We start from the raw sequence: 27,215 nt of genomic DNA on the forward strand, positions 1-27,215 counted from the left end.
GGCTTTGCTGATTTTCCTCCTTGTTACAAACTATAGTTGCTCTTATGAACTTATTCTAGTTTCCCTGAAGTATCAATTTCATGATCATGCTTTGTTAAGTCTGATACACGGAGTCCTCAGATTTAGGCCCTTTTCTAGAAACTTTTAAGCCTTTTCCTTAAACCAAATATAATCTTCTCCTATAACCTACTCTTTACATGATCTTCATTCAGAGGTAAAGTTATCATCACACAAATTCAACTGTATTAGAAGATGTGAATTTCAATGCAATAACTTTTCTGACACGACCAGTTTTGAAGTACTAAACAGTATCGATTGCTATTACGTACTCTAATGAATTTAACAAATTGAAAAGATTTAACAATGAAATCAATGAACAACACAAATATTAAGGTAGGACATAAGACAGACAATATAGCTAAATGTACTCTTTTGAACTCACAAACTACACTAACATTTTCAACTTTCATGGGTTATTTAGCCATAAATACTATAATCAGAAATCATTTTGGAATCAAAAGAATCTTTGAATAAATTCAAATATATCGAACACACAAATGTTACAGCTGCATGTCACTTCTTCCCAAACTGGCTAAAATCTAATCATAAAAATGCATGTCATGACATCATACAGGAAGAATGCAACATCTTCAGTTTACAACTTCAACCAATTACCTTGAATTATTCAGTACATTCTAACAGCCGTTATTCTAATGTAAAACCACTTAACTGTTTCTTCTATTGTTCAAAACCTCTGATTATAGTCAGTGAATATTTTGCAAAGAACTCCATCAGTTCTGACATCACAAAGTTCTCTCCAGTGATATCATAAATGCCAAAACAAACCAGTTAAGTGTACCGGTAGTTAAATTTAATTGCATAAGCACCTTTATTTTAAGTCATTCCATTATTTAAACAGATTAAAACAGCTTAACACATCAATTCCAAATACAATGGTCACCGGGATTCCAATCTGCCCATTTCAATTTTATGCACCTTTAAAAAACACTTTTCTAAAACTTTTGCTTAGTTGAGTTACTACTTTCAGATTTTGATTCTAGATTCCAAACATTTCCAATTAACCAACAATATTAAGGAATTAGGTTTGAGATGTAAAAACATGTTCTTCTCATTAAACTAAGACTTTTGGCAATCACCCTGTAATGCAAAAAGATTCTATACACTATTTTCATATTTTAGTTCAAGTTATGACTGTCTTTTTGCTGCTTATTAAGTTTGTTCACGAGGAAAAATCCATTATTTTGTTACTTCAGTATTCTTCATCACTAGGCATGTGACCCAGTGGTGGTTCACAGACCTTACTATCCTATTGATCCAAAATAGAGTTCCCAAGGGAAAAGGCAGTGTAACCAGGAAGAGTCTGGCAAGCAAACATATTGAACGAGCTCTTTAAATTCCTTTGACAATCCAGTGGTCCTCTATCTATCCAGTGTATTGTAGCCTCAAAGTACTCAAACCTAGGAACTCATTTCTGAAATATACTTTTGATATTTGCCTGATATCAGATCCATAATAATAGATTCCAGCATTTCACCTCAAACTGATGCAGTTGGTGCAGAATTCCCTCTTCCTCTCCCAATTTGACTGTCAGAGTAAGATATGATACCTTTGAATCCAAGAGCACCATTGTATAATCTTTCAAATATTAAAGTCAATAGAATCATTGTCTCTCTTGAGACCTCTTTGAATTCAAAGAAACAGAGGAGGGCTGGAACATTAAGAACTTTAATGGCATCTGATAGCTTTATATTATTACTTTTTTTTTTTACGAACTATGATTTAAATCCAGTTCCTCATTTGGATTAGCTTCTTGGTTTACCACACTCTATAAAATGTTCTTAATACCTTGACTGAAGTCCAAAACGTTCACTTGCAACACTCCACTCACGACCACACTGACATCACTTGTGTGAGCTCCACTTCAGATCAATGGGTTAGTAAAATCCTTACGCCACCACTGATTCACGTACTTTATGAAGAACAGTGAAAATGTGAAATAGATTTCTTCTATTGAACAAACTTAGTAAGCAGCAAGACAGATACAACTTGAACTACTTAAAATACTACTCATGTATTTAATTTTCTCACTTGCAGTTTCTATCTTTGCCTTGTGACCAATGTTTACTGTTGCCAATATCAATACTTTATATACCTCTGAAACAGTTTTCTTCTCTTTATATTTTACTCCAATATTTCATTTTCTATCATATCCTTAAACGTACAATGCACATGACCAATTCAATTCTCGAGATGACCAGTGTTTAGCTATTTGTTGCAATCTATCCACAAAAGGATGAAGGCATAAGGCTGAGTAGATAAAGGGAAAGAATGAAAAGGAAGTAACACAAAGGTCAGGGTAAATGATAGGCTGAGGAGGGGTAGAGAAGAAAAAATTAGGCAAACTAAAATAGAGTGAAACAAAAAGGAGACAGTACAAGTGAGAGACAGGAACCCATGAAAATGCAATAAACTTAATTTAATTTTGTCACTCTCATATTTGAGGATTTTTGCTGGTGTCCCTTAGGAAAAAAATAGCAAACAGAATTAACTATATTAATGTTATCTCCAAGTGTTTATTTTCGCTTAAATTTCTTACACCCTGCTCAAAATATTTCTCCAAGTTTTAAGGGGCTTTCCAACTTATGACACTAATAAAAATCTACAAGTTGTACAGTGCTCTACTTATGATATGAAGGCCACTAAAAATACACAAAATATAGTGAAATATTTTGTTCTTGCCATACAAAACCAATTCTGACTTTAATTAACCAAGGTGCTGAGTTCCATTTCTAAAAAGGACCAGTACACCCAACACCTGAAGTTTCCAAACTGTAATAAACGCAGTGCATCGAAAGACAAATTAGACAGGATATAGTGCAGTACTTGCTAAATTATGTTAAATATGAGCAACTGTAAAGCAACAAAACCCGATTCCCTCTTCTCTCTACACGTAAACACTACCATTTTGGACTTCCAACATTATTCTTCCCTAAAATTTTTATCCCTTCTTACCATAACGATGCTGGTGTAGTTCCACTGATACAAACTTTTGAATGAAAATCCAATATAAATCTTAACAGAACCCTGTTTTGACTGTCCTGACTCCCCCCCAAAAAACAAAAATTAATTATTCATTACACAGTGAACAAGAACTTTGACTCATTTTAAGATCTCTATCCTCATTTTCAATGGGTTAAAGTTTGGCTGCAAGTAACAAATAAATATATTGCTGATGTTATAAAACTGCAGTTTTCAACTGCAAAAACAATGTAAAACTCTTATCATTCTCATTCCTAATGTGGATGCTCCCCTCAAATGTCAGCATATTCTTTCAAAAGATAACTGGAACACTATAAATTCCAGTATAGTATTTTAACTCATTGAGCTCAACTCATTAAACAAAAAGGCAAAAAAAGTCCAAAAACAAATCAACAATAAGATATCGTTTGAGCATACTCTCTCAATCACACAGTTCTGAAGGTACTACCTGGTGTAGTACTATAAAACTAATAGGTTCTACATTCAAATTCGATTCTGTCTGTGCCAAGATAATAATTCACAGATGGAGATTATTTTTTGGGAGAGATTAAATGAAACCGGAGAAATGGTCAAGTGACTAAAAGTAATCAGGCAAGCAAGATTTCTGCTGCAATATATTTTCTGATGTCTCATAACGCAAAGTGTGCACGTAAAATACTGGAATGATCTTGACTGCAACACCATCTGCAATCAAATAACGTCAACATTCATTTAAGGCTTTTGCATCAACAATCATTATTTGGGCAAAATACCTGAGGGCTGCCGCTGTCCATGGAACAATATCCAGTAAATCAGCACCTTCAGAAAAGAATGGGGAAAAGATGAAAGATAAATAGTGTATGTGCATGTGCAACTTAGGCACTTTATAAATATCCACACATCAAGATTCCACTTCATTTGAACTGGTAGCCCCACTGGGCCAGACTTGGTGAAGACCTACTTAACTGTTGCATGCTTTAAAGCCCAAATCATTAGAAGTCACCTTCCTGCAGATCTGTCAACTTTTTGAACGCCAGACTCAGCAGTCCCTGTAACTTAAATCTTGTTGAATTTTCTTTCAAGTATACACTACAACTCAATAGACTGTTATAAAATTGATTCCAGGATTAAACAAGTAAAATAAAATCTGCAGATATGAGAAAATAACACAGAAGCTAGAATGTGCTTTCTCTTTTCATAGATGCTGCCTGACTGCTAATTGATTGCAGCATTTTGTTTGGATTCTAGTGAAGTAGATCACTAGCTATTAAGCAACATTGCTGGACCAGGAAGCAGTTTTATTTCTGATAATTCAAAAGCATTTTAAAACCCATTTTCATACATTATTTTAATAAGAAAAGCTTTGCAATCAATTACCTTTGTTGTTTAGGTCAACTATCCTGACTTATTTTGACTGTAGAATATATTTTCCCCAAAATTTAAGTAAGTAAATTCAAAATATGACAGATATTTTGTAACAAAAACTCTGGATGCAACACTAATTTTATAAATTGTACGGTGATCAATTAATATATTGAAGTTTCGAACACATTTAAACTTCTACTGAAAATAACTTCATTAATGTGATATTACCACTGTTTAGCATATAGCTGAAGACTAACTTCTGAAATATCTTTTCTAAGATATTATGGTTCATGACATTATCTTAATTTATTATGGGAATTATGTATATTTTACTTGCAAGCACCACTCATTTGATAATGTGATTTTCATACTGGGAAAGTCGTACCGATCACTTTTTATAAATAGCAGAGCAGAACAATATGTTTCGCCTAGGGTTATTATAAATTGACAATATGATAACAATCTCATATTACACCAAACTAACTATTCCAGTAAAAGCATACATTTCGGTTATAGGCATAAATATTTTAATAATGACACTAACTGAATACAAGAGTTGATACCAGCTTAACCAGTAGATATACTAAGTTCCTGACAGAATCGTAAGTAATTTTTGAGGTTATTGCTGCTTCATTACTAACACAGATTTACAAGCCATGCATTTTTCCTTGAAAAATGAACGATACTTCGCAGCCTAACTTACACGTCAGTCTTAACATTTCCAACTATGTGCATAACTCTACATTCGTCTTAACACTGACTGACTGCATTATTAGGCGTGGGACATCGCTTTAAATTACTTTAGATTGCTATTTCTACAAAATTATCTACTTAAATCATACAACGATTCACTGTAAAAAAAAATATTAATTTCAAAGCGCAAAATAGACCAGGCCTAATGTTCCAGGCGTAGTCGAGGCCTACGTTTTCCATCAGAAAAATCACTCCACCTCAGAAATGGCGTTTAACAGTCCAAGAAAGGAAAAGGGAAATATTCCATTCCGAGTTTCTTCCCACAAAATGATGACTTATTTTTTAAGACACAGAGAGCAAACTGTCGCCACCTTGTAATAAGCCCAATGACACATCAACCCAATCTAGGCTTTCTGCACAAAACGGGACCTTTCCCCTCACAAATACAGCCGGATAAGGGAGTCTGTCAGCCATTTTCCTCCTCACGCAGGCAGCAGCCGGCTTCACCATCACCGTCAAAAATCCTCAGACATGTAAACAGCTCCATCGCTAATCAATCTTTTCTACTTTCCAAAACCCCATCAGAGTCTTTATGGCATTAACGCAGAAAGCAATTCACATCTCTGAACCAGACTCTCCAAGAAATTGAATAAAACATATCATAATGACACGAGAGTCCCATGCCTTACCAGGAATTAGGTCTCCTTTGCCAGGACTGCGAGCCTGGGTTGCGTAGGGAGGGTGAGATTGAAGGGGGGGGAGGAAGGGAAGACGTGGAAGAGGAGATACGGCTTTATTATTTTTCTTCCAGCAGTTTCTTCTTCGTTTCTTTGCACCCTTCTCCCCACTCTGATCCCTTCCAGTAACCCTTTATCTGAACCAACACCAACCCCGCTCTCTCCAGGACCGAGCCACACAACAATATGGCGGCGGAGCGCGTTATTAAAAAAAACTGCACAAACAGAGCAGACGCAACGGCCTCCGACGGCCCCGACACGCACGGCAGGAAGGAAAGTGTGGAGAACGGCTCCACAGAAGGGAGGGATCAAAAGTTCTCAGAGCCGCTTTGTTCAAGGTCCTCTCTCGATTTCTATTTTCCCAAAAAATAAATTTACTCAAATCTGTCAAAAGCCCGGCCTGTTGTTATAAAACTCTAACAGGCTGTAATTCTACATAACCACCAAGCCATTCTTTTTTATATATAAAGAAGAGGTTGTCGCAGCCACTCTGCCCCTCACTGCATTATATATTTTTTTGTTTTGCCTACAACTGCACTCATGCCACGGCTCGGAATCTACCAATTCAACCCCCGGTTGGGCAGCACCTCCATCCCCGGATGATAATGTCACCCGGCCAGGGGAAGTGGCTCGCGTTTACAAGCGCCATCTCTCGACAACACCACGAATTGCCGCTCAAGTTCCCCCCTACGACAACTGAAAGGGTGAGCAAAGTTGCAGGAAAGGTATGAAGATGCAAAGTCAATCGCTTTTGTTTTATTTTCATATAAGAGAGAGGCTGTCGCAGCTATTCACACTCGATGGAATTACTTCCACAACATTGTGATGTAAGCCTATATCAACATTTGGGTCTAACATTAAGCACAATATTTTGATTTTTGAAGTACATATATGTCACTACAAATTTGCTTCTTACAATAAATCCAAGAACCGTAATAGAATCAATGAAAGATGGCACCCAACAAGACAAACAACCAATGTGCATAAGACAAACTGCAAATACAAAATAAAAATAAATAAGCAATAGATATCAAGAACATAAGATGACTCAAGAGTCCTTGAAAGTGAGTCCATGGGTTAAAAAAAAGTTCAGTGATGGGGAAAGTAAAGTCCAGTGAAGCTATCCCCACTGGTTCAAGAACCTGATGCTTGAGGGATACTAACGGTTCCTGAACTTGGTGGTGTGTGGCCTGAGCCTCCAGTATCTTCTTCCTTATAGCAGCAGCAGCAAGGGAGCATGGTCTGGGTAGTGGGGGTCCTTGGAGATGGATGCTGCTTTCCTACAACAGCACTCTGTGTACATGTACTCAATGGTGGAGAAGGCTTTTCCTGTGATGGACTGGGCTGGGCTGTATCCAATTTTACAGGATTTCTCTTCAGGGGCATCTGAGTTACCATACAAGGCTGTGATGGAACCGGTCTATATACCCCCATCAGACATCTACAGTGGTTTGTCAAAGTTTTAGATGTCATGCCAAATCTTCACAAACTTCCAAGAAAGTAGAGGCGCTGCCATGCTTTCTTCATAATTGCACTTACATGCTGGGCCCAGGACAGGTCCTCTGAAATTATAACATCAATGAATTTAAAATTGCTGACCCTCTCCATCTCTAATCCCCAATGAGTCCTGGTTTCCTCCTCTTTGTCAATTATCAGAATCTGTATCTTGCGGACATTGAGTGAGAGGTTGTTATGGCATCACTCAGCCAGGATTTCATTCTCCCTTCTATATGCTGATTCATCTTCACCTTTGAATTGGCCAAAGACAGTGGTGATGTCAGCAAACTTGACTATGGCATTGGGAGTTGTACTTGGCCACACAGTTTTAAGTGTAAAGTGATTAGAGCAGGAGGCTAAGCAAACAGCCCTGTAGTGCACTTGTGCTGTTGGAGATTGTGAAGGAGATGTTGTTGCCAATCCAAAGTGACTGGGGTCTGCACTTGAGGAAATCAAGGATCAAATTACACAAGGAGGTTTTGAGGCCAAGGTCTTGACTTTTATTGATTAGTTTTAAGGGGATGATATTATTGAATGCTGAGTTGTAGTAAAGAGCAACATGATTTATGCATCTTTAAGCCATAGAGAAGTACAGCACAGAAACAGACCCCTTGGCCTATCTAGTCCATGCTGGAACCATTTCACCTACCTACTCCTATTGAACTGCACAAAAACCAGTGTCCTCCATACTCTAACATCCATGTACCTAAACAATCTTCACTTAAACGTTGAAATCAAGCTCACATGCACAACTTGTGTTCGCAGTTTGTTCTGCATGCTCATGACCATGAGGGAAGAAGTTTCCCCTCAGGTGCCCTTTAATCTTTTCACCTTTCACCCTTAATTCATGACCTCCGGTTGTAGTCAGACCCAACCTCAATGGGAAAAGCCTGCTTGCATTTACCCTAACTTTACCCCTCATAATTTTGTACACCTCTATCAAATCTCCTCTTAGACTTCTATGTTCTGAAGAATAAAGTCCTAACCTATTCAATTTTTCCTTATACCTCAGGACCTCCAGACTTAACACCATCCTTGTAAATTTTCTCTGTACCCTTTCAACCTTGTTTATATCTTTCCTGTAGGTAGATGACCTAAACTGCACACAATACTCCAAATCAGGCCTCACCAATGTCTTGAACAACTTCAATATAACATTCCATCTCCAGTAAACAATACAGGGTACTATTTAAGAAGGCCAATGTGCCAAAAGCTTTCTTCACAGCCCTACCAACCTGTGACACCACTTTCAACGAATTATGGATCTGTATTCCCAGCTCTCTTTGTTCTACCACACTCCTCAGTGCCCTATAATTCACTGTGTAAGACGTACCCTGGTTGGTCCTACTGAAACACAACACCTCACACTTGTCTGCACTCCCAATCTTGGTGTCGTCAGCAAATTTGCTCGTCCAGTTGACCACATTATCAACCAGATCATTGATATAGATGGCCAACAACAATGGAGTCAGTACCAATCTCTGCGACAACCATCTACTACCACTCTCTGGCTTCTCCCACAAAGCCAATGTCTAATCCAATTTACTATCTCATTCTGAAAACCGACCAACTAAACCTTCTTGACTAACCTCCTATGTGGGACCTTGTCAATTGCCTTGCTAAAGTCCATGTAGGCAACAACCACTGCCTTGCCTTCATCCACTTTCCTGGTAACTTCCTTGAAAAATTCAGTAAGATTGGTTAGACATGACATACCACACACAAAGATATGCTGACTATTCTTAATTAGCCTATGTCTATCCAAATATTTATATATTCAGTCCCTTTGAATACCTTCCAATAACATTCCCACTTTTGCTGTCAGACTAACTGGCCTATAATTTCCTTTTTTATGTTTAGAGCCTTTATTAAACAGCAGAACAACATTGGCTATCCTCCAATCCTCTGGTATCTATCCTATCACTAAGGATGATTTAAATACCTCTGCTAAGGCCCTGGCAATTTCTGCACTTGCCTCCCAGAGGGTCCAAGAGAACATCTTGTCAGGCCCTGGGGATTATCCATTCTGATTTGCCTTGAGACAGCTCACCCCTCCTTCTCTGTAATCTGTACAGGGTCCATGAAGTTGATGCTGCTTTGTCTCACTTCTATAGACTGTGTCCGTCTCCTGAGTCAATACAGATGCAAATAAAAAATCATTTAAGATCTCTCCCACCTCTTTTGGCTCCACCAGAGGACCAATTTTGTCCCTTGCAATCCTTTTGCTCTTAACATATTTGTAAAATCCCTTAGGATTCTCCTTTGCTTTGTGTGTTGAGACAACCATGTGCCTTCTTTTAGTCCTCCTGATTTCTTTAAGCGTTCTCTTGCATTTATATACTCCATAAACACCTCATTTGTTCCTACCTGTCTGTACCTGCTCTGCACCTCCCTTTTCTTCTTAACCAGGGCCTCAATATCTCTTGAAAACCAAGATTCCCTACATTTGTTATCTTTACCTTTTATTCTGGCTGGCACGTACAAACTTTGTACTCTCAAAATTTCACTTTTGAAGGTCTCCCATTTACCAAGTACACCTTTGCCGGGAAAAAGCCCATCCAAATCCACACTTGTCAGATCATTTCTGATACCATCAAAATTAGCCTCTCTCCAACTTCGAATCTCAATCTGTGGAGCAGACCTATATTTTTGCACATTTCCTTTGCAACTAATGTGATCACTTGATACGAAGTGTTCCCCTACACAAACTTCTGTCATCTGCCCAGTCTCATTCCAAAATAGCAGACCCAGAATCACATGCTCTCTTTCTGGGACTTCTACGTACTGATTACTGAAACTTTCCTGAACATATTTGATAAACTCTATGCCATCTAGTCCTTATACAGTATTGGAGTCCCAGAAAATAAGTGGAAAGGTAAAATCATCTACCATAACAACCTTATGTTTCTTGCAACAGTCTGTGATCTCTCTGCAAATTTGTTCCTCTAAATCCCTAGGACTGTTGGGCAGTCTGTAATATAGTACCAATAATGTGGTCATACCTTTCTTATTCTCACTAGATGAGTTCTCTGGTCTGTCCTGATTGAGCACTGCCATGACATTCTCCATGACTAGTAATGGCACCCTCCTCCTTTAATCCCTCCCACTCTCTACAACAACCCTCTAAAACAACAGAACCCCAGAATATTGAGCTGCCATGCTGCCCTTCCTGCAACCAAGTTTATCTAATAGCAATAAGATTATGATTCCAAGTGTTGATTCATGCCCAGAGCTCATCTGCCTTTCTTACAATACTTCTTGCATTGAAATATACACAGCTCAGACATTAGTCACACCATGCTCAACCATCTGATTCCTAACTTAGTCTGAGGACTTACCAACATCTGTCTCCACAAACTCTTCACTAACTGTTCTGGAACTCTGGTTCCCATTCCCTTGCAACTCCAGTTTAAACCACACTGTGCAGCAGGGTATTAGTCCCTTCCAATTCAGGGACAAACCATCTCTTCTGTTAGGTCCCACATTACCTAAGTTAAACCTCCTGTTTCTGGCCTCACTACCATGTGGCACAGGTAGCAATCATTAGATCACAACTCTGGAGGCCCTGCCCTTTAACTCAACACCTAACTCCCTGAACTCACTTTGCAAAACCTCATCACTCTTAAGTCATTTGTCCCTACGTGGACCACAAACTCTGGCTGTTCATCCAGTTCCAGTTCCTTAACGCAGATGTTAGAAGCTGCAGCTGGATGGATGCACTTCTTGCAGGTGTCGTTGTCAGGGACACTGGATTTTCCACATCTTGCAAGAGGAGCATTCCACTATCCTGCATGGCATCCCTACTGTACTAACTGAGCAAATGTAAAGTAGCGGCAGCCGGGGCAGGGATCTCTACCTACAGCTTTTTTTGCTTTCTCCAACTGAAGCCTCAAAGAGTTAAATCCTCAAAATGTCCATTCTAACTCTGGCCACTGCATCAATGGCCACTCTGTTTGCCCCTGCTTTACTTTGATTTTTTTCTTGCTATCAACCCCAAACAATGATTGCCCGCCATTCAAACCACCAAAACTGCAATGAGTGGCAGCCATTTCTACTCCATCAGTGAACCTGAGTGAACTACATCTTCTCAGATTTCCAATCTCTCCAATTGGCTGCTGCTCAAAGCTCCCCAGATGTTCCAGGGTTGAGTGAAGAGCCAATGAAATATCATCTACCGTGGGCCTGTTGTGACAGTAGGCAAATTGGAGCGGATCCAAACAGCTTTTCAAGCAGAGTTGATGTGTTTCATCACCAGCCTCTAAAAAACACTTCATCAAGTGGATGTAAGTGCTACTGGATGAAAGTCATTAAGGCAGGTTACCACATTCTTCTTAGGCACTGGTATGATAGAAGCCTGCTTAAAGTAGGTGGGTACTTCAGACTGCTGAAGCGAGAGGTTAGAGATGTCAGTGAACACTTCAGCTATTTGATCAGCACTAGTCTTTAGTACTCTGCCACGTCCATAATCTAGGCCGGATGTTTTCCATGGGCTCAACCTCCTGAAGGATGCTCTCAGGGAATTTGTGAAAATTCTTCCATGTTTTGTTGGTCAAAGTGCAGCACATGGAAGGCATTGAGCTAATCTGGAAGCAAAGCCCTGTTGTCAACATGTCGCTTATTTTCACTTTGTAAGAGGCAATCACATTCCAGTCCTGCCACAGCTGTCAAACATCCTTCATTGATTCAAGTTTAGTTTGGAATTGCCACTTCACCTATTAGACAACTTTCTAGAGATTGTACCTGGACTAACAAATGTTAATTTTTTTTAATGCTTTTGCTTTTCTCCATTTCACTTTGGAGATATCTCAATATATTCAATATTGTGTTGTCTACTTTTTACGTATTACAGATGTGGATTAGCTTCAAAGCCAATTTAAGTCACTACAATAATTAAAGTATTTATTTTTAATAGAAATTCCTTGACCAAGACATTCTTTCTCTTATGAAGAGTTTAAACTTCTGAATTATTTGATTAAATTATATCTATTTCAGAGCATGTAAACACATCCAAGTTATATAGACCAAAGATTTCACATCCAGGATTAAAATAAAGGCATGCAACTTATATTTGTTGAAACAGGCCACAAATGTGAGATGCAATATATAACTTTTGTTTTCCGAGTATGCTTATAGCAGTAAGAAAATGATCAACAGCAATAAATAGGATATACACAGCTTCTTCAAAATTGTAGTATATTCCAAGGCATTTCACAGGACTGAGCGAAATGACAAAACAACAAAGGTGATTATTGATAAACTATAAAGTATTTTATCAATAATGTCCATTTCTCGTTTATTGCTATGTTTTAATCTAAATACATCTGCCTCGATGTTACATTTATAACACATATATAATCGGAAAATAATTCTTAAATATAGTGTTAAGTTTGTGCAACAAAAACCTTATAACATCATTCTTTCAAACATGCTTCTGAGACCTGAGGCTTTAATTTTTATCTCTTATATTTCAGATGATTAAAAAAAGAGCTATCTATGTGCAGTTTGAGATAATTTGAAGTTTACCAATCTTAATGGCTAGTAAAATCTCATTGTGAATGCAGAAAATAAAAGTCAATCTGAAATCCCTTAACTTTGCTCAATTCCACCCTACAAATTTAACCTCAGAATCTAGACGTTTTCTATGCTTGACAGCAAATAAATGAAAATGCCAGGATAATGAAGCAACAATCAATACACAAAACTATCTGCAACTGATATTTGGAATTTTATGTATCTATATTTACTGCTCTGGAATCAGTTATTGACAAAATAACATTAGGGTTCTTGAGAAATATTGGAATTGAATAGTTGGCATGGATACATGAAAAATAAATCATGTTTGGCAATCTGTTTAAATTTTTTTGACATTGTCAGTCTTTGTGTGTAGTTTTTTTACTGAATCTATTACGTATACTACATTGTTCTATGAACGCTTGCAAGAAAATGAATTTTGGGGTATTATATGGTGACATATATGTCTTTAATAATAAATTTACTTCGAATTGACTTTAAAACTCACAGAATATTTAAGGGAAACATGTTGATGTGGAGTAGTTGCACTTCAGAAAGCCTTCAATAAAGTGCCTCAATAGAAATTATAAAACAAAATCCAAGTTTAGTATTGAGCCTAAAATACTAATGAGGATAGTTAATACTGTACACAAAATAAAGAGTAGGGATGTTAATTAATTAATGGCTCATTTTCAGTTTGAAATGCTGTAATTAGAACAGGAGTTTCAGATGTTCACAATTCAAGGCAATCAAGGGGATTAAGGGGATCAAGGGCAATATATTGAAGTTTATTGATGAAATAAAGCTGAGTTGTGAGAAAGATTTGGAGTGGCTTCAAGGTAGCTATCAAAAGAGTGACAAGGGGTTAATACTGGGGTATGAGGTACGCCTTCTGTCACTGACCATGTTTAAAGGAAGTGGAGCTAATTGGCTCACTCTGACATCTATTTTTATGTTCTTATTTTATTTCTTCCCTCTTCACCTTCTCCAGATTTTCCTTAACAGGTTTGTAAAATTGTCATTTGAAAATCTGATGGCCAGAACCAAGCCTGAAAATGTTTTCAGTCACTGAAACTCATACCCAAAGGACATATTTAAAAATCTATGCCTCGTAGTATCATTGCATCAAACTATTTTAATTTTGTTGCTGTTTCATTTAGAACTTGTAAACTGATGTGTAGTCCAAATGTTTGAGATACCAGGATCCTTGATTATTTCATCTTCTGGATCATTGGTAGTGATTGATTGTATTATCTGAAATATTTTAATGAATTACAGTGGATTCTGGTTAATTGAGATATCAGGACCAGTATATTTTGGTGCAATTAAGTGGCAGCCCCAATTAGCTAAAGTTTCATGGAAATAGTTAAAAAGGTATAACAAAGACAAACTAATTGAAATACAGAACAAATTAGAACACTACCAGTATTATTACAGTACCATAAAACTGTATTAGTTCCTAATAGTTATTGATGGATGAATTCAAAAAGTGTATGTTGCTGTATTTTTTTGATTGACTGTTTGACAACATCAGAGCAGATAATAGACGGCCTTCCTGCATGAAGTAAAAAAATCACTGCTTTTTAATTTGGCGTTGGTCAGCCCAAATGAATAACGTAACACAAGTGATGCTATTTAAAAACTGTTCATTCTCAGCACGGTGTAGTGTCCAATAGCCACACAAGTGCATGTGACCAATGCTTTCAGAAACTGTTGCATATTTCAAATCTTAATTTTCTCTGTAATATTAAAAATGATTGTCGATACTGGTGATAATAAACATGATTCTGATTCTTCATTGTTCCTAACTTCCTTAAGTAGTGAAAATTTTTCATTTTCACTCCTGGCTGTTTCATGCGTCTGCATGTCTGAAGGCTGGAAACTGCAGTAAGCAAAACAGTTCTGAATTGTCTTACTGATTTATTTCTTCTTAACTAGTAGTGACAAAAATCACTGATTTTTGAACATAAACACACACAACTGATATTTTAAAACTGTTCACTCTAAGCACAGTGTCCTGTCTAACAGCCACAAGTGCACGTGAATTATGAATTTATTTCAATCTTACATTCGTCCCACAACGTAAGGGAGTAAAAATCTTTGGGTTATGACTCCATTGCAATGTACAGACATGTGAATTTAAGAAAGAAGCTGTCCTGTAGCCTGTTGGTCCTGGCTTTAATGCTGCAGTACCGTTTGCCAGACAGAAGCAGATGGAACAGTTCATGGTTGGGGTGACTGGTGTTCCCGATGATCTTCCAGGCCTTCGTTATGCACTTGCTGCAGTAAATGTCCTCAATGGAGGGAAGTTCACATCCAGAGATACACTGGGCTGTCCATACCACTCTCTGCAGTGCTCAGTGATCAAAGTTGGAGCAGTTCCCGTACCAGACGGTGATACAGCCAGTCACGATGCTCTCAATGGTGCCCCTGTAGAAAGTCTTGAGGATTTGGGGGCTCATGCCGAACTTCTTCAGTCGCCTGAGGTGGAAGAGATGCTGTTGTACTTTTTTTTGCCACACGGCCAGCCTGTACAGTCCAGGTGAGATCTTCGGTGATGTGTATTCTGAGGAACTTGAAACTACTCACCCTCTCAAATGCAGACCCATTGATGTCGATAGGGACAAGCCTGTCTCCGTTCCTCCTGTAATCCACAAACAGTCTCTTTTGTTTTTTGGACATTGAGGGAGAGGTTGTTATTTTGGCACCACTATGTCAGGGTGTTAGCCTACAGAGGAGAGGTTGTCTCGTCACTGCTAGAAATAAGGCCGATCATTGTCATGTCATCTGCAAATTTGATCAGCAGATTGGAACTGTGTGTCAGCACAGTCGTGGGTGTAAAGGAAGTAGAGGAGGGGACTCAGGACACAACCATGGGGGGGCACCTGTGTTGAGGGTCAGAGGGACAGAGGTGAGGGAGCCCATCCTTACCACCTGACAGTGATCTGATAGTATTCTAGGATCTAGCTACACAAGGCAGGGTGCAGGCAGAGATCTCTGAGCTTCCTGTCAAACCTGGAGGGAATTATGGTGTTCAAAGCTGAACTGTATTCCAGGAACAGCATTCTAAAGTATGTATCCCTCTTCTCCAGGTGAGTGAGGACTGTGTGTATTGCTATAGCGATGGTGTCATCTGTAGACTGGTTCTGTCGGTAGGCAAATTGTAAAGGGTCCAGTGTCGGTGACAGGTGCTAATTAGAAACTTTGGCAACAGGCTCCTGTCCCAATTCAGTGGCAGAGTGTGCCAAATAAATGAAGGAAATCATTTTCTCAATGAATTTAAGAATTGTTCCAAATAAGCGACTGCCACAATTAACCTGAATCCACTGTATATACATACGATGTTTTGTAAGGAAAATATTGGATACTCACATTTTCCTTAGTTTTGTGTTGGGGGAAACAATTGAATAAATCTTTTAATACAATAGCTGGGAATTAGTCAATTAGAGGAAAATATGAAAATTAAACTCACTTCCTAAAATTTAAAAAAGACGGACACAAAGCAGATTTGCATCCTGATATACCCATTCATTTACACTTGATATACATTTTTGTTAGCTCATGAGAACTATGCAATTCATTTAGTTAGATTTAATGATATAAAAGTTAAGGGAAGGACTGGTTCGAAGTAAATTTATTCTCTAAGTACATATCTGTCACCATATAAAACACTGATTTATTTTCTTGTGGGCCATCACAATAAATACAAGAGACACAATAGAATCAATGAAAGACTGCACCCAAAAGAATGGACAACAACCAATGTGCAAAGACAGCTATGGAAATACCAGAAAAAGAAAAAAAACACAATAAATAAATAAGCAATAAATATCAAGAACACGAGATGAAGAGTCTTTGAACTTGAGTCCATAGGCTGTGGGAACAGTTCTGTAATGGGGCGAGTGAAGTTATCCTCTATGGTTCAAGAGCCTGATGGTTGAGAGATAATAACTGTTCCTGAACCTGGTGGTGTGAGTCCTGAGGCTCCTCTGCCTTCTTCCTAATGGCAACATCAAGAAGAGGGCATAGCCTGGATGGTGGGGATCATTAATGATGGATGCTGCTTTCCTGTGACAGCATTCAGTATAGATGTGCTCATTGATGAGGAGGGTTTTAACTGTGATGGACTGGGTCATACCCACTATTGTTTGATGGCTTTTCCCTACTAGGGCAATAGTGATTCCATATCAGGAAGTGATGCAACCACACAATATACTCTCCACCACACTTCTATAGAAGTTAGTCAAAGTTTTAGAAGACATACTAAATCTTCTAGGTGGAGGAGCTGATATGCTTTCTTTGTATTGGTACTTACGTACTAGACCCAAAACGGATCCCTTGAAATAATAAAACGGGAATTTAAAGTTGCTGACCCTCTCCACTTCTGATTTACACCAATAAGGACAGGGTCGTGGACGTCAATATTCAGCTCCTTTGACATTGAGTGAGAGGTTGCTGCTATGGAACCATTTAGCCAGTTTTTCAATCTCCCAATAATTTGTTGATTTGGCCAGTGGAAGTGGTGTCGCTGGCAAACTTAAATAAGTCATTGGCCTGTGCTAAGCCTCACAGTCATAAGTTTAAAGTGAGTAAAGCAGGCAGCTAAGCACATGGTCTTGAGGTACACCTGTGCTAAGGGAGATTGAGGGGGAAATGTTGTCAATCCAAACTGACTCCGAACATCCAGTTGCACAAGAAGGTATTGAGGCCTAGGATATGATGCTTATTGATTAGTTTTGAGGGGGTGATAATATTACCATTACTTTACATGCAGAAAAATACCCCTCATGAAACAATATTTAACAAAACCATCGAGTACACTATACATTGAGTCTTGCATTCTTTATCCGGCACCATCTGAATATGAAAGGAAGCCATTTTATTGGTTAAAAACAAATTACATATTACAGAAACTTAAAAATTTGAGAGCTGGTGCCCAAAGTAACAGTGCCTTCCTTGTATAAAAGTCATCTCATGGTCTACTCAGCAGTAGAGACCCTACTCACTTGTATGTTTTCAACACAAGAAACCTACAGAAGGCACTTCATACCACTATCTCCACAAAATCCTCAAAAGATAATGATAAAAAGATGAACTGATGTCAGTGTTCTCTCAAACCAACATTCCCAGATATGAGGCTCTGATCATGTTCAACCAATACCAATGGGTGACTCTCACTGTGCACACGCCACACTTTTTTCCTCCAAACTCCAAAACTGCAGGATATTCCCAGGACAGAAAATATACTTCAAAGAGAATTTTAAACTTTCCTTGATGATCCCTTTTTTGCAGATGCCATACACAAGCAGAAATAGTGCACAACATTTAACTAGTAAGTTTAGAGAGAATGCCAGGCAGGATGTTGGAATGCTCCTCTTGCAGGATGTGGGAAGTCAGGGAGACCTCGGGTGTCCCTGATAACGACACCTGCAAGAGGTGCAACCAGCTGTAGCTCTTCACAAACCACATTAGGGAACTGGAGCAGGAGCTGGATGACCTCCGGATCATTCAGGAGAATAAGGAGTTATAGATAGTAGTTAACACAAAGTACACTGCAAATGCTGTGGTCAAATCAACACGTACAAACACGCTGGAGGAACTCAGCAGGTCGGGCAGCATCCATGGAAACGAGCAGTCAACGTTTAGGGCCAAGACCCTTCGTCAGGACTCAGGTCAGGCTGAGGAACTGGTATAGGGGGCAGGGTTTCAGATTTCTGGATCATTGGGACCTCTTCTGGGGCAGATGGGACCTGTACAAGAGAGATGGGTTACACCTGAACTACAGGGGGACCAATATCCTTGCAGGGAGGTTTGCTAGTGCTATTCAGGAGAGTTTAAACTAGATTTTCAGGGGGATGGGAACCAGGGTGCCAGAGTAGATAGTGGAGCGGAAGTGAAAGTAAATGATGTTAAAAGTTCATGCAAAGTCAGAAATAGAAGGGTTGTGTGTGGTGGTAATAATCTTCTAAGGTGTGTCTATTTCAATGCGAGGAGTATTGTGGGTAAGGCAGACAAGCTGAGGGTGTGGATTGACACATGGAATTATGACATTATAGCTATTAGTGAAACTTGGCTACAGGAGGGGCAGGACTGGCAGCTTAATGTTCCAGGGTTCCGCTGTTTCAGACATGATAGAGGCAGAGGGATGAAGGGTGGGGGGGATGGTTTTGCTAGTCAGGGAAAATGTTACAGCACTGCCCAGGCAGGACAGATTAGAGGGCTTACCTACCAAGGCCATATGGGTGGAGCTGAGAAACAGGAAAAATATGACCACATTAATGGGGTTGTATTATAGATCACTCAATGGTCAGTGAGAATTGGAGGAGCAAACCTGCAGAGAGAAAGCAGACAATGGCAGGAAACAAAGTTGTGATAGTAGGGGATTTTAATTTTCCACATATTGATTGGGACTCCCATACTGTTGAAGGTCTAGATGGGTTAGAGTCTGTAAAATATGTTCAGGAAAGTTTTCTAAATCAATATATAGAGGTACCAACTAGAGAGGATGCAATATTAAATCTCCTATTAGGAAACGAGTTAGGACAGGTGTTGGAAGTGTGTGTAGGGGAACACTTTGGTTCCAGTGATCATAACACCATTAGTTTCAACTTGATCATGGATAAAGATAGATCTGTTCCTTGGGTTGAAGTACTAAACTGGAAAAAGGCCAAATTTGAAGAAATGAGAAAGGATCTAAACAGCGTGGATTGGGACAGGTTGTTCTCTGGCAAAGATGTGATTGGTAAGTGGGAGGCCTTCAAAGGAGAAATTTTGAGAGTGCAGAGTTTGTATGTTCCTGTCAGGATTAAAGGCAAAGTAAATAAGAATAAGGAACCTTGGTTTTCGAGGGATATTGGAAATCTGATAAAGAAGGAGAGATGTATGACAGGTATACGCAACAAGGAGCAAATAAGGTGCTTGAGGAGTATAAAATTGCAAGAAAATACTTAAGAAAGAAATCAGGAGGGCTAAAAGAAGACATGAGGTTGCTTTGGCAGTCAAGGTGAAGGATAATCCTAAGAGCTTCCGCAGGTATATTAAGAGCAAAAGGATAGTAAGGGATAAAGTTGATCCTCCTGAAGATCAGAGTGGTTGGCTATGTATGGAACCAAGGGAAATTGGGGAGATCTTAAATGGGTTTTTTGCATCTGTATTTACTAAGGAAACTGGCAAGGAGTCTATGGAAATAAGGCAAACAAGTAGTGAGGTCATGGAACCTATACAGATTAAAGAGGAGGAGGTGCTTGCTGTCTTGAGGCAAATCAGAGTAGATAAATCCCCAGGACCTGACAGAGCATTTCCTCCAATCTTGAAGAAGACTAGTGTTGAGATTGCAGGGGCCTTGGCAGATATATTAAAAATGTCAGTATCCATGGGTGAGGTGCCAGAGAATTGGAGGATGGCTCATGTTGTTCCATTGTTTAAAAAAGGCTCTAAAAGTAATCTGGGAAATTATAGGCTGGTAAGTTTGACGTCAGTAGTAGGTAAATTATTGGAAGGAGTACTAAGAGATAGGATCTACAAGTATTTGGATAGACGGGGACTTATTAGGGAGAGTCAACATAGCTTTGTGTGGTAGGTCATGTTTAACAAATCTATTAGAGTTTTTCGAGGAGGTTACCAGGAAAGTGGATGAAGGGAAGGCAGTGGATGTTGTTAACATGGACTTCAGTAAGGCCTTTGACAAGGTCCCGCATGGGAGGTTAGTTAGGAAGATTCAATCATACATGGAGAGGCAGTAAATTGGATTAAACATTGGATCAATGGGAGAAGCCAGGGAGTGGTAGTGGAGGATTGCTTCTCTGAGTGGAGGCCTGTGACTAGTGGTATGCCACAGGGATCAGTGCTGGGTCCATTGTTATTTGTCATCTATATCAATGATCTGGATGATAATATGGTAAATTGGATCAGCAAATTTGCTGATGATACAAAGATTGGAGGTGTCGTTGACAGTGAGGAAGGTTTTCAAAGCTTACAGAGGGATTTGGACCAACTGGAAAAATGGGCTGAAAAATGGCAGATGGAGTTTAATGCAGACAAGTGTGAGGCATTGCACTTTGGAAGGACAAATCAAGGTAGAACATACAAGGTAAATGGTAGGACACTGAGAAGTGCAGTAGAACGAACAGAGGGATCTGGGAATACACAGATACAGAATTCCCTAAAAGTGGCGTCACAGGTAGATAGGGTCGTAAAGAGAGCTTTTGGCGCATTGGCTTTTATAAATCAAAGTACTGAGTATAAGAGTTGGAATGTTATGGTGAGGTTGTAGAAGGCATTGGTGAGGTCAGATTTGGAGTATTGTGTGCAGTTTTGGTCACCTAATTACAGGAAGGATATTAATAAGGTTGAAAGAGTGCAGAGAAGGTTTACAAGGATGTTGCTGGGACTTGAGAAACTGAGTTACAGAGAAAGGTTGAATAGGTTAGGACTTTATTCCCTTCAGCGTAGAAGAATGAGGGGAGATTTGATAGAGGTGTATAAAATTATGATGGGTATAGATAGAGTGATTGCAAGCAGGCCTTTTCCATTGAGGCTCGGGGAGAAAAAAAACAGAGGACATGGGTTAAGGGTGAAAAGGGAAAAGTTTAAAGGGAACATTAGGGGGAGCTTCTTCACACAGAGAATAGTGGAAGTGTGGAATGAGCTGCCAGTTGAAGTGATGAATGCAGGCTCACTTTTAACATCTAAGAAAAACTTGGACAGGTACATGAATGAGAGGTGTATAGAGGGATATGGGCCAGGTGCAAGTCAGTGGGACTAGGCAGAAAAATGGTTCGGCACAGCCAAGAAGGGCCAAAAGGCCTATTTCTGAGCTGTAATGTTCTATGGTTCTAACATCTGAATTCACCCACTAACCCACCTATTGCCAACACTTGTCACAGTACCTAAGAGGCCTGCTTAGGACTCTTAAGTCACTTCAAAGAGTGCAGTACAAGAACAGAAGCTTGTCTTCCTCAGCACTAGGGTCTGCACAAGAAGACAGCCTTTAGTTAAAACTTAGCATATATGGATACTACTTTGGCATTTTAAACCTCATTTATTTTGACAATTAACATTGAAATGATTAACTGGAATTAGTCTCAGAAAAAGGCAAGATTAGAACAGAGACTTCGACCAAGTGTGTGGATGCCGCAGTATTGTAAAAGTTACTAAGGTTACTAAGGCAGGAAAGTCATACAAAATTTATCATCACCAAGCCATGTGAAAAGATAGATGACAATAGCTTTGTCAAACACACTTGTTATAAAAGAGGTAGAAGGGTGGAAATAGTCAAATCAGAGACAGCTGAAAGCTGATTAAATTCAGGAAGATCAATGGAGATTCACAAATACTTCAGAACAGATTGGACAGTTTTTTTTTCAGAACAGCAAGCACAGCCAGGATGACCTTTAGCACTAATAAAGTCCAAGATATAAAGTCCAAGGGACAGAGTACATATACAGAAATAGTGCAGGGCAAGACCAAGGGGGGATTTGAAAACAATGAGAATTTTAAAATCAAGGTACTGTTTATCCTGATGCAAATAAAGGTCAGCAAGTACAGGGCATCAGTGAACAGACTTGATGCAAGTTAGAATATAGGCAGAAGAATTTGGCATTATCTCAAGTTTACAGTGGGCAGAGTAAGAGGTCAACATTGGAAAAGTCATATCGAGAGGTATCAAAGGCAGGAACGTTTCAGCAGCAGGTAAATAATGGCAGGTGCTGCACTGGGGAATTTAAGAGGAACAAATGTAATTGAGGTCTTAGAATTCTGATAAAATCTTGATCAGTCAACTTCAATTTCAAGTAGATCCCAGGGAAATGTAACGGAATCAGTTGTTCTGGAATGGATCTTGTGGTGGCAATTGAAAACAAAGGGTCAGATTGTTTGACTTCTCAACTGGCAGTTAAGCATGCTGTTGTTTCTGAATGATAAGTGATTAAGTCAATGGGATGGTTTGCCCATCACCAAACTGGTGACCTTTCAACTGTTTACTCACAAGTGAAGCAGAATCTTCACTCTGTCATTGGAAGCAAGAATCTCTGAGCATTGCGTTGACAGTCAGCCCCTGCAATTCATGGAAGAAAGAACGTGGACAGAAATGAAACAGAATCTGACTCTAATATTATATAAACTATTTAAAAATAATCCTCAACAAATAATTGTTATGAAAACACTGGTGACACTTCTCAGCTATCCTTTCTTGAGGTGGGTAGTGGCTCAGAGACCCAATCCAATGTAGGATATTGCTGAAAATATTATGAGTATTTCTATGTCAATCACATAGTGATTGACATTTTCTATGTAAAATGAAAGAAGTTACATCATCACACACTGGAGGACCAGAATGACTGTCAATACTGAATCAGTCATAGCATTAGCTGCCAACTCAGTTAAAAGTTTGTCAGGCTCAGTAATCATTGCTAATGGTGAATTATTGTCACTGTGACTAAGTAGTGTGTGGCATTTTGATTTTGTGTTGGATAATCCAGCCCAGCAACATTGGTATTCTCAATACTGGTGCCTGTTCTATTTGATCTGCTATCTATGCTGGAGAAGCACTAACAATTGGGAGGCTGATGTTGCAAAGGGTAATTTATATTCAGATGATAACTCAGGTGGGTCCAGGAATGGATTTTCAAACAATATTCAGCACAGTTACATAGACACTGAAGAGAAGCCATTGTTGGTGATGCTCAATGTACAATTTGATAAAAAAAATAAATATCCAAGGATTTTAGATAAAAAGAAATTGTTAAAGGAAAACATGCTGACAATTGAAGTTAAAATAGAAGATCCTACAAACCCTCAGCAGGTCTATAGAAAGAGAAACAAGTTAACATTTTGGATCAAAGACCTCCCTGTTCAATCTGAAATGCCATTTCTGTTTCCTTTTCCATATGCTGCCTGAACTGCTGTGTTTCCAATTATTTTCTGACTTTATCAAAGGAGTGGAACCAGATGAATGTATTCCATTGAAATGGATATTATTATGGAGATGTAGCCAACAGTGTCAAAACCTTCTAGCAAGAGGTAGGCTTTCTCTCTTACATTCTTCCCCCACACCCCATCACTACCTCCCTCTCCTCTCTTCCTTCCCAAGGACACTTACTGCTGATTAGATCACAGTGAATGCCATCATTTGACATCTAACGGAGTAAGTCAAGTAAGTCTCAGTTCTACATGGGCAGCCAAAGAAATGGGAGCAGAAAGTGGGGTAGAGACAGTCTTTGGAGAAGGAGGTGGTATGACAGCATGGCGAGTAGATAAGGAAATAGTTTTCAATGGTGGATGGGGATGACAAGATTGGTGACTGAAGTAACATGAGGGACTACACAGATCATGATCCTAGTTGTTGCAACTAGCCCTATCTAGGAAAATGCCCAAAACTTTGCAAAGCCCTGCCTTAGAACTTTTTGGGGAAATGCTCTGTACTTGTCTGAAGTAGATTGAAAATACCTTTACAGTCTGCTTAGTTTAAAGTTCAACTTTTGCAATCAATGCTGGTAAGAGGTTATGAAGCAAAGTTCTCAGCAAGTCACACAAAAGCCATAAAACATTTTAAGCTACAACAAAAACAGAAAATGTTGGATACAGTCAGCTGGTCAGATAGTATGCTATAACATTTTAAATAACGTAAAGAAATGTGGATAAATCTAATACATTATCTAATGACTTACTCTAGTATTTGAAGCCATTTCAGACACTTAAGTCCAGAAAATTACTTGAGAATGTCAAATATTTCACACATTTTTTCATCCCGTGTGTGACTCTGCTGAATATATGGCTGGAAAATGAGGACGAGAGTGGAATTTTTTAGAATGTATTGGGTTATTGAGATAGAGGAATGAGACCACAAAAGGATTGAAACAAAAGAATGAGAAATCAGCTCAATGATGAATGAACAGCTTTTGCTGCAAATAAGAATATTTAAGTTATTAAATGTTATACATGAGTTCTGTTGATCAAATGTAGATCCAGGCCACTTAGGTCTGTTTTCTTAAGATACATTAATTTTGACACACCCTGATTCACCTCTCCATCTACAGCCCTTCCCCTTCCTATGCTATCTTTCTACCAGTTCACCTTCTCTATTGTCAGTGTCTCACTGTCCAGGACGTGGATCATTTTGTTCCTCAGACATACAATATCTGTCCATTTACATCTTTCATTCTCACTATCCAGGACTTGAACTCTTTTTCCAAGTGAAACAAGTGATCTATTTTTAATTTATTTTGTTGCATTTCCTCCTGATAATGCACATTCCATTTGGCTAAACTACAAAACTGGCAACAAGTTAGCAGAATGCATCAATTCAGTCTACAAATATTAGCCTAGACTGTTTTAGTTACCTCTGACTTTAATTCCCCATCCAATTCTCATTCTGTCCAGCTGCAACATTCCAATGAAACCTCAAGCAATTTTGAAGAAGAGCACTTGTTAGGTTTACAACTTCAGCTAGTAGCTCTGTTATTTCCATAAGACCATAAGACATAGGAGCAGAATTAGGCCATTCAGCCCATCGAGTCTGCTCTGCCATTCCATCATGGCCGATCCTAGATCCCACACACCTGCCTTCTCGCCATATCCTTTGGTACCCCAACCAATCAGGAAACTTTCAACTTCCACCTTAAATATACCCACGGACTTGACCTCCACTGCAGTCTGTGTAAGAGCATCCCACAAATTCAATACTCTTTAGCTAAAACAATTCCTCCTTACCTCTGTTCTCAAGGGTTTCCCCTCAATTTTGAGGCTATGCCCTCTAGTTCTGGATAGCCCTACCATAGGAAACATCCTCTCCACATCCACCCTATCTAGTTCATTCAATATTTGGTAGGTTTCAATGAGAGTCCCCTGCGTTCTTCTAAATTCCAGTGAGTACAGGTCCAAACCTGCCAAATGCTCCTCATATGTTAACCCTTTCATTCCCAGAATCATCCTCATGCACCTCCTCTCAACTCTCTCCAACGACAACACAACCTTTCTGAGATATGGTGCCCAAAACTGTTGACAATACTCCAAGTGCAGCCTGACTAGTGTCTTATAAAGCTTCAGCATTATCTCCTTGCTTTTTATATTCTATTCCCCTTGAAATAAATGCCAACTGTGAATTTGGCTTCTTTCCCACAGACTCAACCTGTAAATTAACCTTTTGGGAGTCTTGCACGAGGATTCCTAAGTCCCTCTGCACCTCTGATGTTTCCAGTTACAACTGCTTTAGACCCAACGACAGTGTTGTTTCCTCCCAGCACTAAATCTAACTGAATTTCTCTCATTGGTGGAATGGCAGAGGAAGCTGAGAAAGGCAATGCACATGTCCATAAATAGTCGAGAATTGATCAGTAAGAGTGGGTGATAAAGTACAAACAACAAAGGATAGCAGAAGGGCATCAGTATTAGGTCAACATTCAATTATCCTTAATGGGCAAATATGGCAAAGCAATGAGAGAATAGACTGATAGGGAAGTAGCCACAGAAAAGTGTAAAGGAAGTAAAAGACAAGCAGAAAGGAAATCAGGGTGGATTTAGTTTGAAATTATGGATAGGGAAAGATTAAATTTCCTTAACCGTAAGAGGAGCTAAACCATTTCTAATTCTATGTCCATAGGTGGAAGCATTAATCCATTTCTGCCCTCAGTGCTTTTTCCTCTTGGTTTGAGAGCATCACGCAGGTTGATTTCACATCAAGTTAGAGTTTGTAATAAGTTGTTTCTATTTTATGGTTAGAAAAGGCATTAAGTTCTTTTTGTTTTTATAAATGATGAATTGCTGTTTACAGAGAGGAAGAAGGCCAAAATCATTCTTGGTGGAGCCAACTATGAAACACAGTGTGGCAGGATCTCTTCATCCTTACTAAATGGTTGTAAAAATTGACCTTGCCATTGATTCAGCAGTTGCAAGAGTTCCCACTAATCATAATTTGATTCAGCAGTTGCAAGAGTTCCCACTAATCATAATTTCCCACATTGTTCTTTTTTTCCCCTTCTTGCCATTGAAAAGGGATGCATCTGAAACAATAACTTTGATTACAGGAAGTGTTGTCATTCGCACACATTTGGAGAGGAGTTTCTTCTTTTATGTTCACTTGCGGTGTTTTTCCAGTTGGTGATGATGTTGTTTAAGAGAGGGGTTGGCATTTGTTTGAGCAAAATATTGATAGGTGATTGTCTAGCAAATGGCAATCTTCTGCTAAAGGGGTTGGGGGCAATTGTGGTGCGACTTATGCACTTAGAGATGGGTCATGTCACTTTTCCCACATATTGACCATATAACCATATAACAATTACAGCACGGAAACAGGCCATCTTGGCCCTTCTAGTCCGTGCCGAACACTTACTCTCACCTAGTCCCACCAATCTGCACTCAGCCCATAACCCTCCATTC

The 27,215-nt window shown here is 39.1% G+C and overlaps 1 protein-coding gene across 4 annotated transcripts in view; it reads right to left on the reverse strand.

The window, feature by feature from the left end:
• The window catches only part of usp9 (ubiquitin specific peptidase 9), a 284,080-nt gene that overhangs the window by 252,198 nt on the left and 4,667 nt on the right, over positions 1-27,215 (reverse strand). For 2 of the 4 annotated variants that reach the window (XM_073045520.1, XM_073045517.1), the window contains exons 1-2: positions 5,787-6,327; positions 3,813-3,858 (exon numbers count right to left, since the gene is read on the reverse strand). The exons of 1 other annotated variant lie outside the window; for it this stretch is intronic. The gene's annotated coding sequence lies outside the window, so the exon portion shown is untranslated. Of the gene's footprint in view, positions 1-3,812; positions 3,859-5,786; positions 6,328-27,215 lie in introns of those variants that run through there. One more of the 4 variants, XM_073045519.1, reaches the window with a different exon arrangement.

The sequence above is a fragment of the Hemitrygon akajei genome, chromosome 5, assembly GCF_048418815.1.
Source record: "Hemitrygon akajei chromosome 5, sHemAka1.3, whole genome shotgun sequence".
NCBI lineage: Eukaryota > Metazoa > Chordata > Chondrichthyes > Myliobatiformes > Dasyatidae > Hemitrygon > Hemitrygon akajei.